The sequence below is a fragment of the Pristiophorus japonicus genome, chromosome 8 (genome assembly GCF_044704955.1).
Source record: "Pristiophorus japonicus isolate sPriJap1 chromosome 8, sPriJap1.hap1, whole genome shotgun sequence".
Taxonomy (NCBI): Eukaryota; Metazoa; Chordata; class Chondrichthyes; family Pristiophoridae; genus Pristiophorus; species Pristiophorus japonicus.
The window spans coordinates 182,771,782-182,791,614 of record NC_091984.1 but is presented as its reverse complement, the minus strand read 5'-3'; positions in this window follow the sequence as shown (position 1 = coordinate 182,791,614).

The window sequence follows — 19,833 nt, the reverse complement described above, 5'->3', positions numbered from 1 at the left end:
CTCCTGACTCTGCCACGTGGTGAGTCAGAGATCGTTTGCACATTCGCTGGAGGTGCCCCATTGTTCCACAGCCCTTGCACACATAGGGCTTGAATCGACATTGATGAGCTCTATGGCTTCCCCCGCAGTGCTAACATGGTGCTAATTGATACGCATTCACGCCCCACGGCGGACTCTTGAGTCACTCTCGGCCTAGGTCTGGCCTCTGCAATCGTGTGGGCCCTGCCCTGTGCCGTTCTGCATGCTGCAAACATTACTTTGTGCACGGTGTTCGCTGGTGAGCTTCGATTCTGTGAAGATATCTGTATTGTGTTATTGTTTGTGGATATGAAAAGCTTGGGCTATCGTGATGGCCTTGCTCAGATCTCGGGATTCGGCAGACAGCAGTTTGCGAAGGATTGGCCTCGTGGCCAATTCTAAGCATGAAAATTTCCCCCAAGGATCCTGCAAAGTCGCACTGCCCCGCAAGGCGTCTTAGGTCGGCGACAAAACTTGCAACATTCTGGCCCTCGGAGCGACGGTCCGTGTAAAAGCGGTACCTGGCCATCAGGATGCTCTCCTTTGGCTTGAGATGTTCCTTAGCCAGCGTAACCAGCTCTGCGTAAGATTTGTCCGTTATTTTGTATGGTGCCAGCAAGTTTTTTTAGGAGGCCATATACCGATGACCCACATACGGTGAGGAGAATCGCCCTGCGCTTGGCCTCCGTCTCAGCCTTGTCCAATTCGTTAGCCAGAAAGTACTGGTCGAGGTGCTCAATGAAGGCATCCCAATCATCATCCTCAACAAATCTCTTAAGAATACTTACTGCAGCCACTACCGCGTGAAAGTTCGTGATCCGTTACTCGTTGCCAATTTTTTATGTTCAGAATAAATCCACAGGACTATATTGCAAGCTCAAACTGTTGGTACCTTGGTCTCTTTATTTCAGACTCTAGAGTGAGGAAGCAGCATGGTGAGTCACCTTTTATACCTGCTTGCCCCAAGGTGCACAGGTGACTCTGCGGTCTCCCACAGGTGTGCCCCCTGGTGGTAAGTCTTACATTTGGGTAAGGTCTACATAGATATCGGGTCATCGGTATATGGCCTCCTAAAAAAACTTGCTGGCACCATACAAAATAACGGACAAATCTTACGCAGAGCTGGTTACGCTGGCTAAGGAACATCTCAAGCCAAAGGAGAGCATCCTGATGGCCAGGTACCGCTTTTACACGGACCGTCGCTCCGAGGGCCAGAATGTTGCAAGTTTTGTCGCCGACCTAAGACGCCTTGCGGGGCAGTGCGACTTTGCAGGATCCTTGGTGGAGCTCATCGGAAGAGTTGTGGGCGGGAAGAGACTGGACAAGGGGAGACAAAATAGAGCCAAGATAGGAAGAGATCAGTTCCATAGGGCAAAACAGGCTGAAACTAAGTCCTGTTGGTGGATCTTCGGCAGAAGGTAGAAGCGGACTGTGTGGGGTTGGGGATCTATGAGTTTGGCGGTTGAGGAGGGAAGATCTCCCTGATGGGCAGAGCACACGCAGCATAAGCCCCTCCCATTTGTATGTCAAAATTACAATTGGGCTCCGATGCTGTTGTAAGATCCTGATTTGCATATTTAAAAACTCTTCTGCCCAGAAACAGGCAGGCAATGCTGTGCGCTCAGTTACTGGCCTGCCTGACAATTGCATTCCCCCAACCCCCCCACCCCAGAGATTCCTCTATTCCCACACTTTTCAGCTGCCGGCCATCTGCTTTTCAGGCAAGAAATAGGTAGATGGTAATTCAAAATTGCCCTTGTTGAGTGCCAAATTTACCAACTCTGTATCTATCTTATGAAATAATAACGAGGCACTGTTACCCATCAGAGATCTGGATTTTCATATTACTGATGCCCATGGGTTTGACATTGCGCATCAGTCTGACATTGCTTACAACTCTTTTGGAGTAAAACATAATTAACATAAATTCAAGTGCCCCTGAATCTGGGGGACACTCCAGCCACTTTTCAACTGCCCTTTTTTTTTTGTTGTGGTTTTTTTGGTGATTTTTTTTGGGCATTAAAATCATAAATTTTACAAGTGCCCCCTATAAAAGGGGAGGGGAACACTAAAACCGGCAATTAAAACAAATTAAACTTTAAAACATATAAAATCAAATTAAAATTTGGTTGCCGGGGGTGATGATGCACTCCAGTCACTCGGGCGCCCACCTCTCGCGGAATGCTGCGAGCGTACCGGTGGACACTGCGTGCTCCATTTCCAAGGACACCCTGGCCCGGATGTAGGTGCGGAAGAGAGGCAGGCAGTCGGGCTGAACAACCCCCTCGACTGCCCGCTGCCTGGACCGGCTGATGGCACCCTTGGCCGTGCCCAGGAGCAGTCCTCCGAGGAGGCCCTCAGACCTACCCGCTCCCCTCCGCACAGGGTGCCCAAAGATCAGGAGTGTGGGACTGAAGTGCAGCCAGAAATTGAGGAGCAGCCCCTTTATATAATGGAACAGGGGCTGCAACCTCGTGAATTCAATAAAAACATGGAACACGGACTCTTCCAGACCGCAGAAATTGCAGGCGGCCTGGGAGCCCGTGAACCGGCTTAAAAATTTATTGCACGTGACTGCTCCGTGCACCACCCTCCAGGCCAAGTCCCCGATAAATAATTGGAGGACTCCCGCGTAAAGTGCACTCCATCGGGGACCCCCGCCTCCTCCGGACGGCAAGATGGTACGCCATGGCGTGTCCGGACGGCAGACGAGGATGGCAAGGTTGAGAGTGTGCAGGAGCAGCCCATACAGGAAACCCCTCAGCGCAGAACTGAAAGGCACGGAGGGGATTTCCCCGAGCCGGCTTAAGTTGTGAGGCGCCGGCTCCCGAGGGAGGTTCCGGGGTTTGGTGCCGATGAGGAATTCCGTCCGGACGGGGGTCAGTTCAGACGGGATCTCCCCACGTACCTGAGCCTCCTCGACACACCTAACGGAGTCACGGCCGAGAGCTGTTTTTAGCGACTCGATGGCATTGGCCATGCGGCAGACATCGGCCGAATTTAGGCGCCGTGCCAGCATGTCTGCCACCATCCAGCCCGCTCCTCCACCACTGAGCAGGTCCCTGACCCTGGTCACCTCGCCAGCCACAGCCCTCTCGTCCGACTGCCACCTAAAACGTCGGACGTGGAGGTACGAATTCCCGAGCAGCGGCTCCTGCAGGACAGCCGCCACTCCAGCTGGTGGAGAGCTGTGCTTATTGGAGACTTTGTTCCAGACTCTGGTGAGTTCTTTATAAAAGACAGGCAGCCCCTGGACGGCGGTCCTGACGCCCCCCCAAGCTCACAAACAGGAGCTGCGTGTCGTAGTTGAAGCTGTGCTGCTGGCGGAAGAAATACGTCGCCAGCGCATGCCACCTAGGAGGGGGCTCAACATAAAGGTATCTCTGCAGGGTCTGAAGACGGAAAGTCGCTGGCTGGATGCTAACGCACACCAACGACTGACTGCCCTCACTAGGTGGGAGCATAGACCCAGTGCTTCCTGTTGTTCCAGAAGAAGTCCACCAGCTTCTTCTGTATCTTGGCGACAAACACAGGGGGAGGGGTCAAAGTGACCAGCTGATACCACAGCATAGCGGCCACCAGCTGGTTTATGACTAGGGCTCGAACCCTGTAGGACAGCACTCGGAGCAGTCCTGTCCAGCGCCCTAAGCGAGTGGCGACCTTGGCCTCCAGCCCTTGCCAGTTCGCCGGCCAGGCTTCCTCGTCGGGGCTAAGGTAGACTCTGAAATTGCTTCCATTCAGAGAACTGTTGTTCAGGTGGCCTTCCTGCTTCTGGTGTTGAAGCAGTAGTGGAGGTGCCTGCTGTCCATTACTGTAATAAATCAGATGGTTATTTTAATGAGGACTCTGGGACATTTTTTCAATCGTAGAGGGAGATGAGAACCCGATTTTGTCATGATTTGGATGTCTCATATGGTGGCTTAGTTAATGATCATTTCCACAGAATGTGAGAATATGATTACAGATTACAGACTATGATGCCAACAAGGAGGGTTACAATTTCTAATAGCAGTCAACATTTTGTAAGGCAAGAAGGGTTGGAAAATTACACTCCCAGCTAACTGCAGGCAAGGAACTTGCCAGCTTTGATGAGTTGACAAGCCAAACTACTCGCCAATTGCACACCCACATGAGAGAGTGGAAGATGCTGTGTTGCAGATACCAAGCACATCTTTATCACAGGTGTGATCAGCAGGGTCTCCATATGTAATATAAAAGAGCAGTCACTGTACTGGTGGGCTTTGGGGCAAGCTAAGAGTATCCAACAGCTCTTACTGAAATTAAATAGAGTGAATGTGGAGTCAGTTGAGAATGTGAAAAGTATAGTTAAAGCACAGCCTAAGTATTCAGCGTAAGCACTGAGAACCACGCCTGGGTTCCACTTTTCCTCACCTTTCACCCTACCAGCCTCCACGTTCAATGGATCATTCTCCGCCATTTCCGTCACCTCCAGCGTGATCCCGCTACCAATCACATCTTCCCCATTCCTCTCAGCGTTCCGAAGTGACTGCTCCCTCCATGACACACTGGTCCATTCCAAGGTTACCCCCAGTACCCCCTCCCCTTCCCATGCAAGTGCAGGAGATGCAACACCTGCCCTTTTACCTTCTCCCTTCCCACTATCCAGGGCCCCAAAATACTCCTTCCAGGTGAAACAGCGATTTACTTGTACTTCTTTCAATTTAGTATAGTGTATTCGCTATTCATGATGTGGTCTCCTCTACACTGGGGAGACCAAACATAGATTGGGTGAGCGCTTTGCTGAACACCTCCATTCAGTCCGTAAGCGTGACCCTGAGCTTCCTGTCACTGGTCACTTTAATTCTTCACTCCACTCCCACTCTGATATCTCTGTCCTCGGACTCCTCCACTGTTCCAATGAAGCTCAATGCAAGCTTGAGGAACAGCACCTCTTCTTTCATTTAGGCACTTTACAGCCTTCTGGACGCATCATCGAGTTCAACAATTTTAGAGCATAACTTCTGGTCATCTTTGGCTCCCTTCCCCCTCCCCTCGCCTTCTTATGGTTTTTTTATTCTCTTTTTTTCCTCTATAATGGCAGCTGGTCATTACTACGCCATTGACACCTATCCAGATTAAACTTTTTCTAACTTCTGTCATTACCATTTCAATTCGGCCCATCATCCTTTTGTCTCTCTAATCTCTCCTGCCTTCCACCCTATCACAAACCTTCCTTTTTGTTCTTTCTTTCCCTCCCCCTTTCAGTGCTTAAGAATGTACTCTTTTTGAACGTTCGGCAGTTCTGACGAAGGGTTGTCGACCCGAAACATTAACTTTGTATTTCTCTCCACAGATGCTGCCTGACCCATTGAGATTTCCAGCATTCTCTGTTTTTATTGCAGATTCCAGCATCCGCAGTATTTTGCTTTTATAATACATATAGTAATTGTATTACGCAAGCACTGAGCAGGGTCACTAGAAAATGTTCAATGTTAATATTGTGCAAAAACAGTCACTGTACAATGTAAATAGTTAAGTAAAGTGTAACGAGTATAAATACAATAGTGTCGTCAGTTTTACGACAGCATAATCCAGGCCAACATCCCCAACATCGAAGCACTGACCACACTCGACCAGCTCCGTTGGGCGGGCCACATTGTTCGCATGCCTGACACAAGACTCCCAAAGCAAGCGCTCTACTCGGAACTCCAAGGCGGAAAGGGAGGGCAACCAAAGCCAGAGCTCTGTGGATGATAAAGAGTAGGATGAAGCCGAAAAAAGGGGCACATGACAGATGTCATATATCTGAATGCACAACGCATTCGCAACAAAATAGATGAATTAATAGTGCAGATAGAAATTAATAGGTTTGATCTAATAGCCATTACGGAGACGTGGTTGCAAAGTGACCAAGGTTCGAAACTAAATATTCCAGGATACTTAACTTTTAGAAGAGATTGACAAAATGGAAAAGGAGAAGTAGCCCTGAGAATAAAGGTTGGGATAAAGGCAGTAGAGAGAAAGGATCTTAACTCAGAAAATTGAGAAGTAGAATCAGTTTTGGTGGAGCTAAGAAACAGCAAGGGGCAGAAAACATTGGTGTGAGTTGTTTATAGGCCCCCAAACAGTAGTGGTAATGTAAGGCAGAGTATAAATCAGGAAGTTAGAGGTGCATGAAACAAGGGTAATGCAGTAATCATGGGGGACTTTAATCTACATATAGACTGGGCAAACCAAATATGCAGTAATAGTGTAGAGGATGAATTCATGGAATGTATACAAAATGGTTTTCTAGATCAGTATGTTGAGGAAACAACTAGGAAACAGGCTATTTTAGATCTAGTATTGTGGAATGAGAAAGGGTAATTGATAACCTTGTAGTAAAGGGGCCTTTAGGGAAGAATGACCATAATATGATAGAATTTTATATTGAGTTCGAAAGTGATTTAGTGAAATCCAAAACTAGGGTCTTAAATCTAAACAAAGCAAACTACATAGGCATGAGATGCGAGTTGGCTAAGGTGGATTGTGAAACTACATTAAAAAGGTATGGCGGTAGACAAGCAATGGCTAGCATTTTAAAAATTAATACATAATTTACAACAAATATACATTCCTTTAAGGCACAAAAACCCCACAGGAAAAGTGGTCCAACCGTAACTAACAAGAAAAGTTAAATATAGTATTAGAACAAAGGAAGAGGCTTAGAATTTGCCAAAAAGAGCAGTAAGCCTGAGGATTGGGAGGATTTTAGAATTCAGCAAAGGAGGACCAAGAAATTAATAAAGTAAGAGAAAATAGAATGAGAGTAAACTAGCAAGCGACATAAAAATAGATGGTAAAAGCTTCTATATGTATGTAAAAAGAAAAAGATTAGCGAAAGTAAATGTGGTCCCTTACAGGCTGAGACAGGAGAAATTATAATGAGGAATAAGGAATGGCAGAGAAATTAAACAGATACTTTGTGTCTGTCTTCATAGAAAACACAAAAAACCTCCTGAAAATAGTGCAGAACCAAGGGCGAGAATGAGGAACTGAAAGAAATTAGTATTAGTAAAAAAATAGTATTGGAGAAATGAATGGGACTGAAAACCGATAAATCCCCTGTACCTAATGGCTTACATCCTTGAAAGAGGTGGCTATAGAGATAGTGGATGCATTGGTCGTCATCTTCTAATATTCCATAGATTCCAGAACAGTTCCCGCAGATTGGAAGGTAGCTAATGTAACCCCACTATTTAAGAAAGGAGGGAGAGAAAATGGGGAACTACAGACCAGTTAGCCAGACATCAGTCATAGGGAAAATGTTTGAATCTATTATTAAGGATGTAGTAACAGGGCACTTAGAAAATAGTAATAGGATTGGGCAAAGTCACACGGATTTATGGAAGGGAAATTATGTTTGACAAATGTGTTAAGAGTTTTTTTGAGGTTGCAGAATAGATAAGGGGGAACCAGTGGATGTGAGTGTATTTGGATTTTCAGAAGGCATTCGATAAGATTCCACACAAGAGGTTATTAAACAAGATTAGGGCTTATGGAATTGAGGGAATATACTAGCATGGATTGAGAATCGGTTAACGGACAGAAAACTGGGTAGGAATAAGTGGGTCATTTTTTGGTTGGCAGGCTGTAACTAGTGGGGTACCGCAAGGATCAATGCTTGGATTTCAGCTATTCACAATCTAGATCAATGGTTTGTATGAGAGGGTAAAATGTAATACAGGCAACTCTCGATTATTCGTACACGGGTCTAACGGAGAACCCGCTGCAACGGCACTTTTAAAAACTGTGATGCTGTCCCGTGTATAGCTGCACACGACCATTAAACCCAGCCCACACACAGTCCTGCGCTGACCACTTTCCGCACCTGTCCACCACTGAGGGTGCCGCCTGGCCTCGGGGGTAAGTAAAGCCGAAGTTGAAGCCTTTAGACTGGCCATTTCGCCTTTCAGCCACGCCACTGGGCCTGATCGCAGCACTAGCGGGGAATGAGCTCGGGTTTCTAGGCAGGATCTGGGGACCCTGCATGCTGGCACCGTCCGACTTGTCTGTGCTCTTCCTCCGCCGATCGATGACTGCCGAAGGATTGGGGATTAGGCTCGTCGATTTTGTGTTCTAACTAGTTTCAACATCGATTTGAGAGAGGGGTTGTTGATTCCAGCAAGTTAATCTAGCATCAAAGTATAAATTTGGGACCCAAACATTCTCGGCAAGTACGTGCACTCGCCCTAATGGCAAAATCGTTTACCCGAAATAGCCCGATCCCCGAGGGCCCCGGATAATCGAGAGTTGCCTGTACATCCAAATTTGCTGATGATACAAAGCTAGGTGAGAATGTAAGTTGCGAGGAGGGTGCAAAGAGGCTTCAAGGGGATATAGACAGGCTAAGTGAATGGGCAAGAACATGGAAAATGGGGTTCAATGTAGGGAATTGTGAGGTCATCCACTTTGAATCCAAGAAAGACAAATTGAAGTATTTTATAACTGGTGAAAAACTAGAAACTGTGGAGGAGCAAAGAGATTTGGGTGTCCACGTACACAGATCACTAAAAGCTAGTGGACAGCTACAGAAATCAATCAAAAAGCTAATGGAATGTTGACCTTTATCTCAAGGTTGACTGGCATTAAATGTCTGTGTTTTTGGAACTGTGGTCTAACCATGCACTTTCAAGCAATTCATTTCTAGTTTGCTCTGGGGATCCATATTGCCTGTAGATTGGTGGAAATATTCTAAATCTGATGTCAGATAAAACCTGCACAATTAGAACTAGGATAACAGCTCTTATTTATTCCAAGTCATTAACAGCCTAGTGCAGGGAGTCAAATCAGTTTCATGGCGTACTTCTGGAGGGCAGCTGTGAATATCTCTGCAGAGCAAGTTGGAGATGAAATATGCCTCTCCCACAGTGGGGGCTGGCTGAGTGTATAAAGCTGGGCTCATTTTGAGATACTTTCTTGGATCATGATAGGAGAGGGAGATAGTCATGCTTTGTTTGACTGTTTCTAAACGACAATTATCCATGGTTGCAAGATCACTGTAAAGTCGTTGAGGAACCTGTCCCTTCTCTGTGTTCCAGGCCATGGTGTAGGTTGGTGAAGCAAGGCTCAGTTCACCAGCCATGCCCTGTGCATTCAAGTGTCACGGTCCCACTTGTCCGCTATTTATTTTCACCCCTCCTCTACCCTTTGACTCTTGATATGCGTTTGCCAAACGTCACCCTGAGCCGCAATCCTAGCTGGCTCTCACTTCCTCCCAGCCTTCGCACTATGCGCAGCCACGCAGATTATAATGCACATATTTACATTTTCAGACAGTAACAGCTACTTTATTATTGAAAGCTCCACACTCACTCACACTGTCTTCTTGTTTTTATTGTAGGCAAAATTGGCTCATAATCGCTGGCAGCAGCAGCGTACCGGAGGCGGAGAGCCTGATTTTCAGGACCTCACTGAGGTGGAGCAGCGAGTGTTGGCCCTCATGGACACCCCAGTTTGCGCAGTGGCCTGCGGCGAGGCAGAACCCAGTATGGATAGCGATGGTCTGTGAATGGTGTTTGCAATTTATGAGAGATCCATGACACCTGATATCAAGTGGCCTACTTCCTTTACATATAGATGTCTAATGCCACCTTCCTCTTATCTCCCTGCCCCCTCCCCTACTGCTAACCACACGTCTGTTGCTTCGTGCTTACAAATGATCAGCCAGAAGTGCAGCAGCCTGTCCCTAAACTGTCAACATCGGGTGACGGGTGAGATGATGAGGGAGGGGACAACAGTGTGCTCACCGAGTGGGTGACACCATCAGTCCCACCGAGTGAGGACACCACATTGGTGGAGGAGCCTGTTTTTGAGGGGTTTAAAGGAGCCTGAGGCTCCTGGCCCCATTGGCCTACAGCAATACCCAGCGGCAGGGAAAGCTCGGAGCCTAGCTCCCCGGCGGGTGAGTCGGCCCAGGAGTCCAGCTGAAAGACAGCCAAGCGTGGACCTGGATTGATGGCTATGTCCAGGGAGATCATGCAAATGCACCGTGACCTCATGGGTGCATTGGAGAGGGTCCTGCAGAGCATCGACACACTTGCTGAGAGTGTGGTGGTGGTTTCCTCAAGCATTGCCCATGCCTCTCAGGAGTCTAACGAGGCCATCCTTGCCCGCTCAGAGGGAGATGGGCTCAACGAGCAATAGTGGAGTCCCAGAGGGCGTGTGCCATGGTTGACATGGCATTATCAATTGCATCACAGGCCCAAGCCATGCAATGTGATGCTGACAGTGATTGCTGGCATGAACTCGCAGACTGCTGCTCTGAGTCAGTCTCAGTGATGCTATGCAATCAATGACTGCTGCCAACCTCTCTGTCTTCCCCACAGTCTGACGGGGAAGAGACGGTGCCGAAGCAGGCCAGCAAGTTGTGCTCACACATCGTGCTCCGGATGCTGACACTCCGTCCTGTGTGAGTGGCACTGGACCCCTGGAAATGGAAGGTGCTGTCCTTTCTTAAGATGACAGCATTCCGGCTCCCACCAGTGGCACTTCGCCTTTGCACCTGCCCTGCTCTACGCCCGAGCCATCCCAGACTGCTGCCGCTGATGCAGTGGATTCTGCAGCCGGGCCTTCCAGGCTCAGAGCTGGTCCAGAGTGTCCTGGTATGCCGCCTGTACTGTCTGCCCCACACACACAGCAGCCATGAAGCAGCCTTGCTGTAGGCACTGAGGCCACATTGAGGAGGAGTACTAGACGTGGCAGGAGGGGGGTAAAGGCGAGGGGTGGGAAATGTCAGGCAAAGTCTGAGTGACGACTTTGCCCACTATGGACAGATGTACTCCCATTGTAAATAATGGCTGTAAATATGTCGTTACATTGTTGTACTTCATTGTGTTTGATGGTGTTTCAACAGGACATTGTGTTTTGTTACTTGCTGGGGAAGGGGGTTTGGTTCTGTTGTACGAGGTGATGACATTGGTGTCATTAGTAAAATATTACTTTGACCGTTTGTATTGGCACCTTGTGTCTGATTGTGGACTTTAACGACATGTCCCATTATCATGGCACATAATGCGGTCAATATTATCTGCATCCCTCATGTCCTCCATTCAAGAGAATTGATGCATTATGAGCCACCGACGTGCAGCTATTGGTCCGGCAGCATCACCACGCTGCCTCCACCGTGGATGGTGCTCCACCTGGTGCGGCTGGCAATTCGGGGCCTCACCAGGCTCCTGTTCCTCGTCCTCCTCCTGAGGTGGGAGTGCAATCCCCACTGGCAATGCCTGGCCCCTCATGATGGCCAAGTTGTGTAGCATGCAGCACATCACAATGAATTCCAACACCTGTTGAGGGGAGTATTGAAGGCTGCCTCCAGTCGGTTCAGGCATCAGAAATGCTGCTTGAGCACTCCTACTGTCTGCTCGATGTTGCGGATGGCTGCATGGCTCTCATTGTAGCAATGCTCCGCTTTAGTGGTGGGGCTGTGGAGGTGGGGGTGGGGGGGGTTAGCAATCAGATGGCTAGGCTGTATTCTTTGTCCCCGAGGAGCCAGCCACACCCTTTCCGTGGTGGCCGAAACAATCGTGACACAGTGCTCTCACGCAAAATGAAAGCATCACATACGCTCCCTGGATAGCGGGCATTCACTGCGAGGATGCGATGTGTGTGACCACACACCAGCTGCAGTTTAGGGAGCAGTATCCCTTTTGATTTCTGAATGCCTCTGCGTTGTCGAATGGTGCTCGCAAGGTGACGTGCGTGCAGTCAATGGCTCCTTGAACCCTCGGGAAGCCTGCAATTTTACCAAACCCACATGCCCTCTCATTCTGTCTGTCCCTGCTCTTGGGAACTTTATGAAGTCCATTCTCGGATGCACCAAGCCTTTGTGACGTGGCAAATGCAGCGATGTGAAGCGTATCGACAGAAGCTGCATATGTCTCCTGCTGCTGCCTGGAAGGAGCCAGAGGCATAGAAGGCCAGCGCCACAGTTACCTTCACTACAACAGGAAACGTAGTCCTTTTGGCGCTGGAAGGCTGTAGGTCTGCCTGTAGGAGCTGGCATATCTCTGTCAGCACTTCCTTTCGGAGGCGCAGCCTTTTCACACTGCTCTTCAGAGAGCTGGAGGTATGAGCGTTGATGCCTGTAAACCCGTGGGGAGTAAGGCCTTCTCCCCAGACATCTTCGGTCTCTCCTCATCCGTGGCCCGACATGGCCAGCAGCCCTTCTTCCAGCTTGATGCCGCCTGCCAATAGCAACCAGCATGATACGCTGGTGAACTAGTAATGCTCCCATTAAATTCTCTCACTGACCTTGTAAGGACACTGTAATGGCAGATAAAAGTGCCGTTTGCAAGTCGGAGCTTCACACAGCGTGCTGTGCGCAACCGTTGCAGTCACTGTGACCTGAGATGTAGGAGCCTCATCCTTCCATTTAAATACGCCGCCAATACCGCCTACTACACCCTGGGGATGGCGTTTTTCTTTTCTGCAGACGTTTCCCGGGGCGGACGTTAAATGAGGCGCAAGGGCCGAATTTTCCATCCAGGGCACTAGCACAGTGTTGCACAACGATTGGCGTCATGATCTCATTCAAACAGTAGGACGGGCTGCAAGTTTTTGTGCCGCCACAAATCAGGAGCCTAATTTACCAGTCTTGCCCAGAAACACCATTTACCACAAGGCCACGTGTACGCAGTAAATGGCTGTTTGAACCCTCAGGAAGCCTGCAATCCTGCCGAGCTCATTCTGGCTCTCCCTGCTCATTAGTATATATGGACTTCATAATGTTCCCAGAGAGCCTTTGTGACATGGCGAATGCAGCGATGTGCAGCCTATTGAGAGATGCTGCATATGTCCCCTGATGCAGCCTGGAACGAGCCGGAGACATAGGCCAGCGCCAGTGACCTTCACTGCGAGGGGCAGCTCAGTCATGGTGCCAATGCAAGGCTGCAGGTCTGCCTGTAGGAGATGGGATATCTGTCAGCACTTCCTTTCGGAAGCACAGCCTTCTCACAGTTCCTCAGAGAGCTGGAGCTGGAGGTTGCTGCCTGTAAACCCATGGGGGGTAAGGCCCCCTGTCCAGATATCTACGGCCTCTCCTCATCAATGGTCCAACATGGCCCTTCTATCTTGACGCCGTCGAACAAAAGCATGGAGTAGGCGACACTGGGGAACTAGTAATGCCCCCATTAAATTATTTCACTGAAGTTGTAAGGACCCTGTAATGGCAGATAAATCTGCTGCTTTTATGACGGAGGCTGCCGCAGCATGCTGTGCAGAAACGTTGCACTCAATGTGACCTCTGATTTAGGATCCTCCTCCCTCACTTTAAATACACTGCAAAGAGCACCTAATCGATGGTGGGACCGCCTGGTTTTTCAGGTGTGACTTGGGGCGGATGTTAAATGTACGACAACTGACATCATGATCTGAATGAAACTAGAGCGAGGTGGCAGTGGTTTGCGCCGCCGCAAAACCGCCACCAAATTTCCCGGCAGTGCGCTGGAAGCTGGACGCCCGGGCGGTAAGCATTTCGACATCCTTACTGCTCCTCCAGGGCGCTAACAGAGGTGCAATCCAACCAAAAATTTATGTATATAACTGAGCTTCCACTCAGAACTTAGCAGCAAGCTGATTTGGGCATATCATAGATATTTTAAGAAATCTTTCTCATCAATTGAATAAGTCGCAGTTAAAGCCAGCACCAGGTCTTTTCTTTATTGGTGATTGGGCATAGTGCATAGTTCTCTACCATGTATGGGGTATACCATATAACCACATTACAGCTGGGAAACATTCTGCGGTGTGAAATGCCAATTTGGGTCTTAGCCCCTTGTACACGATGGCTGATTTATTTTTATTTACGTTGCTTGGTTTTTATCAGGCCATATTGGTGTTAACATATGACCTAAACAAACATACCTTTTCTTTCATTTGGTTATCCTGAAAAGGACAGTTTGGAATTCTTGAGGCTTGTATGTCCAGTGCTGACTGGTGTCAATATTTTAGGTACTTGGGAAAGAAACAACATTTAAGACAAGCAAATTAACTAAATGTTTGGTGCTCTGTGTATCTAACCTAACCTATTACTAGAGCGAGGCGTGAAATTTGTTTTGAACCTTAGTAATTTTTTTCCTTGTTATCCTGCAGACATGGTTTCTCACAGGGATATGACTCCATGGGAGTTGACAGCCTTCCAATACCTCATTCTAGAAGCCATTCTTCATGCATGAGCCTGTAAAGGAAATTTGCACGGGCCAGAAAGTTATTCAATTACGTGGAACAACATAGCCAAGCCTGACCGTGGCCTCACCAGACATCTGCCTATGTGCACCATTGGATAGGAAATCAGGCCCAGGAAGTCTGTCTGATTTTTTTCCACCTCCAAGCCCAGAGGAACAAAGTCCAACATTAGCATGCTGCTCTAGCTGTAATCAACAAACTCAACAAAGACTAGGAGTAGAACATGGGATCTTCTGGTCTGTATCGCTTAGTGCTGAACCAGATGCTGCCGTTACTTACTTGGGCTTTGGATCAGCTCTTTCACAACCTCTTTTGAATATTAGGATGCTCTATTCATAAATACATGGGCTGTGACAGAGGTTTGGAGAAGCCTCTAAAAATACTGACCAGTCTCATTTATTCCTTTCACACTTCCTTCAGGTGTATCATACATGGTCAGATGTTCTACAGACATTAAGCACTTTCAAGAAGATATATTTTGTTTCTGTAACTCAAATGTGATTTAGCATATCCTATGTGGTGGCAAACACACTTAACAAACAGGTGGATTTTGTACGCTGTATCAAAATACATCCAAGTTCCAATCTGATCAGTGCGTGACCATTTATTAAAATTTACCAAATGGACTTGAACATGGTATCAATTATAGATTAAGCAATGGGGTTTGTAAAATAACAAATGGAATTGTTTGAGTCCATATACAACCAAGCTGCAAACAAGGGGAAACCTGTGCATCACCATTGCGGAGTTATAGAGCAGACATACTGTAGCATTTCCACAATCCTCAAAAAGGATTTGGACAGTTATTTAGGTATTATCAAAGGAAGATGATCAGTTTTATGATTAATCTGACCTTATGGTTTTAAACTTTATCATGATTTCCTTTTTCCTTGGAGGCATCTTCCTCGGTATCTATGAATAGAGAATCCGGAGATTGCTTGCCCTCATCTTGATGGTTGGCAAGGTTATCCCAGTCTGGTTTGGGTACGCTCATGTAGTTAGCATGTTGGGTTCATCAATTATGGTTCAATCTGTCATGTTCAGAATAAATCAATGGGATTATATCGCAAGCTCAAACTGTTCTGACCTTGGTCTCTTTATTTAGACTCCAGAGTGAGGAAGCAGCATGGTGAATCACCTTTTATACCTGCTTGCCCCAGGATGCACAGGTGACCCTTAGGTCTTCCACAGGTGTGCCCCCCAGTGGCAAGTCTTACATTTTAGTAAGGTTTACATACATACATAACATCACTCCCCCCCAAAGTCTTATGTGCAAGTTGAAGCGATCTGGGGCCCCGTGTCCCCACGTTGATCGCCTGGGTTGAAGTCCTGACATGGTGGGTTCATCCTCGTGGTCGACAGCGAGGTTGATCGCATTAGTGGGTCACTGGGGGCCAGGTCCTTTCACAGTGGTTCCTGGTTATCTGTAGTTCGCAGTTTGGTCTTGTTCAAATGCTTTTCTCGTTAGCCCGGTACATGGTTTCACAATCAAACACAGAGTTTTCATCACATACACTCCATTCCCCCCCTTGGCTAATGCAGTGCTAGCGGCCCAACTCTGGCCCCGAACATGTTCTACATCACTTATTCTGATGTCACATGGAGGGGCCATGCAATTAAGGTGCATTCTCTGCTGATGGTATATGGAAGGCACGGTTCGGAGTGATTCTGTCAGGTGACTGCATAGCACCCAGGATAGCCGGGTCTGTAGGGAGTCTACCGTAACACTCGTGGTGCTAGGTTTAGTGATTTGGGCTGCCTGCTCCGGGCTATTGTCGCTGACCCTGAGGTCTAGCAAGCCCAGGATGGCCACAATAGACTTGAGACTTTCGGTAGTGGCGGGAGGCCTAGTGGTCCCCGTGGATCTTGGGCCATAGTATAGAGGCCGCGGACCGCCCGACTGTGTGTAGCCGCCCTGCCTTACTTTGCAACGTTGGGATGGGTCTTTCGTCTCTTTGACGGATAGGTTGCCTCATCCCATCTAGCAGTTCACCTTTGGCAGGCGGTAACGTGGGATCCTGGCTGGTCCAGGTCCTAAGCTGGGGGGCCGTTGCGGTTGATCCCTCGCTTTCTAGCACTTCCACGACTGTGAGTGCCTCTGCTCTCCCCAGCTTGTGGGGTGAGCAGCTTGTCTGAAGCGAACACATATTGGGACACTCTTTGGTACGTCTCTTTAGTCCCGTGAATACAGGCTGCTGCTTTGTTTAACTTATTGGATACATGTTCAATCGTTTGGGGCTTGCCCGCTACTTTTGCTTGCTGATCAACACTCCCAACCCCGTGTGGTAACATCTCACTTGCTACGAATACTTTGTTAGATACATATACGACCAGTTGATGTTCGCCCGCTATGTTGGCTTGTTGTAAGGTACCCCCATATAATGGTATATCATTGGCCGCAAGATACTGTGGTTACATAGTGCACACAATTTATTGGAGCGTAGTGGGTTTCTGGCCTTCTCAGCGGCTGCCGCTTTACCTTTGCCCCAAACCCAGTCGGCTTCCTTGCTGGGTGACACATCCATCCGCTCTGTTGCGGCGACCTCCCGTGGTCTGGACGCTTGGATGCCCTCTCATCCATGTCCGTGATGCCGACTGCTGTGATCTTCCTCCCCAGGTGTTTTGCCTCTGGCGTTGGAAAGACGCATTCGGATCGTTTCGGCCGGATTCCCACTCCGGATGGTCGACCTGGAGCCTCTTCCATCGTCACGAAGAGGTCGTCAGCTTCGGGTGGTGGGTATCGCGCCTGTACTACTGCTCGGTTGATCTTCACATCCTCGTGGTCGTGTTGAGCGTCCGGTGAACTTCGATTCTGTGAAGATATCTGTTTCGTGTTATCGCTCGTGGATATGAAGGCTTGGGCTATCGTGATGGCCTTTCTCAGATCTAGGGATTCGGCAGACAGCAGTTTGCGAAGAATGACCTCGTGGTCAATTCTAAGCACGAAAAAGTCCCGCAACATTTCCCTCAAGGATCCTGCAAATTCGCACTGCCCCACAAAACTCGCCACATTCTGGCCCTCGGAGCAATGGTGCATGTAAAAGCGGTACCTGGCCGTAAGGATGCTCTCCTTTGGCTTGAGATGTTCCCTTGCCAGCATACACAGTTCTGCGTAATATTTGTCCGTTAGTTTGACTGCTGCCAGCAAATTTTTTAAAGAGGCCATATACCGATGACCCACATACGGTGAGAAGAATCGCCCAGCGTTTGGTCGCCGTTTCAGCTTTGTCCAGTTCATTGGCCACAAAGTATTAGTCGAGGCGCTCAATGAAGGCTTCCCAATCATCATCCCCAACAAATCTCAAGAATACCAACGGCAGCCATTACCACGTGAAAGTTCGTGATCCGTTACTCGTCGTCAATTTGTGATTTTCAGGATAAAGCCATAGGACTATATCGCAAGCTCAAACTGTTGTGACCTTGGTCTCTTTATTCAGACTCGAGTGAGGAAGCAGCATGGTGAATCACCTTTTATACCTGCTTGCCCCTGGGTGCACAGGTGACCCTTAGATTTCCCACAAGTGTACCCCCTAGTGGCAACTCTTACATTTTGGTACGGTTTACTTATATACATAACAGAATCCACTCACGGTATATTGGGAAGGGAGGCAATCAAAGAGACTATAAGTAGCTTGTGTGCAGGTCACAGCTCACATAACCATGAAGCTATACTTGACTCACCAAGACTCCCCAAGTCCTTGAGCTCAGAACTCTGGTAAACTCTGAAGATGTGGGCTGTATCCACATGTGCCTATGCATATCTTGGATAGGGCTGTATGCTCACTTCCCTAGGGGTAAGTGAAATGAAATGACAACTACACCTAGCATCTGGATGGATGAATGGGGCAGAACCCCCACCTTACAATCTTGGAACCAACACAAGCAATTTGAGAGGGTGCCTCCAAATTTTGCAGGTCAATTTCAATCCTGTCCAGCTGTCCTAACTTCAGAGTGGGGTTGCTGAATTTTACAGTGTTGCTAAACTCTCCTGAAAACTCCGTTGGGTGTCCTGCCTCCTAATCATAAAATCAGGGACAAAAAAGGTAATTTGGCCCATTGAGGCTCATCCCTATAGTACCTTAATTAATTTTTTTTTTAAGTATGTTAGTTCAAGACTATTTGTTTTGTTGGCGTTTCAGAAGTTGTGGATAAATTCTGGAATTCATTTAATGTGTTTTTCCACACTCGTGAAAGGAATTAACACTTTATTGTGCGTTAATGGTAACCAGAACTATATACCATCAAAACACAATAACAACTTGTATTTATATAGTGCCTTCAATGTAATAAAATGTCCCAAGGTGCTTCACAGGAGTATTATGGGACAAAACATTTGACACCAAGCCACACAAGAGAAATTCAGGCAGGTGACCAAAAGCTTGGTTAAAGAAGCAGGTTTTAAGGAGTGTCTTAAAGAAGGAAAGAGAGGTAGAGAGGGAGTGTTTAGGCAGGGAATTCCGGAGCTTAGGGCCTAGTCAACAGAAGGCACGGCCACCAATGATTGAGTGATTATAATCAAGGATGCTCAAGAGGGCAGAATTAGAGGAGCGCAGATATCTCAGGGGGGTTGTGGGGCTGGAGGAGATAACAAAGATTGGGAGGAGTGAGGCCATGGAGGGATTTGAAAACAAGGATGAGAATTTTGAAATCGAGGCGTTGTTTAACCGGGAGCCAATGTAGGTCAACAAGCACAGGGGTGATACGTGAGCCGGACTTGGTGCAGGTTAACCTCAAGTTTACATAGGATAGCCAGGAGTGCGTTGAAATAGTCTAGAGGTAACAAAGGCATGGATGAGGTTTCAGCAAAGGAAGAGCTGAGGCAAGAGTGGAGACAGGCGATGTTACGGAGTTGGAAATAGGCGGACTGAGTTATAAGAACACAAGAAATAGGAGTAGGAGTGGACCATTCAATATCATGGCTGATCATTCACATTGTCCCTCGCAATACACTCCAACTGCTGCTATGCATTTCTGAAATATCACTGTTGGATGCCTCAAACCTGCGAACAAATACTGATGAAGCACATGCAAATCCAAACAGATTGAACAGAAGCAACAATAACATTCACACAGTATCACCTATAGTACTCTGATAGGCATATGTGATACAAGAGCAAAGAAACCCTGCCTGAACCCTTCTTATTTTTCTCTTTGAGTCCAAAAACTCCCATAATGGAAGGGAGCAGCTGCGGACAGGCAGTGCTCGGTCTCAACCTATCTCGTTCACGGATGTGGAGGAGGTGGTCCCTAATCGGAGTCCCAGCTCAGGTAGTTGCCAGGGGCGATGTTGAGCCCCCTTCGACTAGTGAGGGTATGTAAATGGATCGCGCGACTTATGATACTGCATTATATTATGGAGTTGCGGCAGCCCTTCAAATGAATATGTGCAATGCCACCTTTCTCATGTCACCCTGCCCCCTCTTCTGCTGTTAACCACTTCTGTTGTTTTCTACTTCCAGATGACCAACCAGAGGCGCAGCATTCCTCGAGAGAGGCCTCCATGTCAGGACATGGTGGAGATGATGAGGGAGGGGAGGAGATTGCACCCTTGGAGCATCGCAGCCCACCAGTTGCCCCATTGGGGCTAAGTTCATCTGGAAACAACGCTGAATTCCCGGGATTTGAGTC